The sequence below is a fragment of the Myotis davidii genome, unplaced genomic scaffold (genome assembly GCF_000327345.1).
Source record: "Myotis davidii unplaced genomic scaffold, ASM32734v1 scaffold1277, whole genome shotgun sequence".
In the NCBI taxonomy this organism is placed as follows: Eukaryota; Metazoa; Chordata; class Mammalia; order Chiroptera; family Vespertilionidae; genus Myotis; species Myotis davidii.
This window is the reverse complement of record NW_006290682.1, coordinates 3,228,231-3,228,749: the sequence shown is the minus strand read 5'-3', so window position 1 is coordinate 3,228,749 and position 519 is coordinate 3,228,231. Positions and strand designations below refer to the sequence as shown.

The following is a 519-nucleotide window of genomic DNA, read 5'->3' as shown; positions in this document are numbered from 1 at the left end:
GCGAGCCGCCGGCGGTTCCCTCCGGTCGGCTGATAGGCGTCTGCCCGGCCACGCAGGTCCGGGCGGAACAAAGGCTCGCACTCAGGAGACACGGAGAGAAGGCACTTCCTGATCACATATCGGACGCACTGGTCTGGCCGGTGGCCGTGGCTGACCCTCGCTGGCTGCCAGCTGATCTCGAGGAAGTGTCCACACTCGGATTAGAAAATTATCTCCTTCCACAGGGTTTGCAGCACAATGAGCCCACAGTCAGGTGTCGAGAGGAGCTGGCCATCCCGTCTCCGGCAGACACCCACGCGCCGCCCACGCGGACGCTGCGTAGCTCGCTAGTTTATAAAAATACTAGAGGCCCGGTGCACGAAATTCGTGCACGGGGGGCGGGGGTGTCCCTCAGCCCGGCCTGCACCCTCTCCGATCTGGGACCCCCCCGCCGGGGAATGTCCACAGGTTTACAGGGATTGGGCCTAAACCGGCAGTCAGACATCCCTCTTGCAATCCCGGACTGCTGGCTCCTAACTG

General features: G+C 63.0%; 1 protein-coding gene across 1 annotated transcript in view; it reads right to left on the bottom strand.

Moving 5' to 3' along the window:
• Positions 1 to 519, bottom strand: part of ANOS1 (anosmin 1) — a 44,597-nt gene that overhangs the window by 19,681 nt on the left and 24,397 nt on the right. The window lies entirely within an intron of this gene.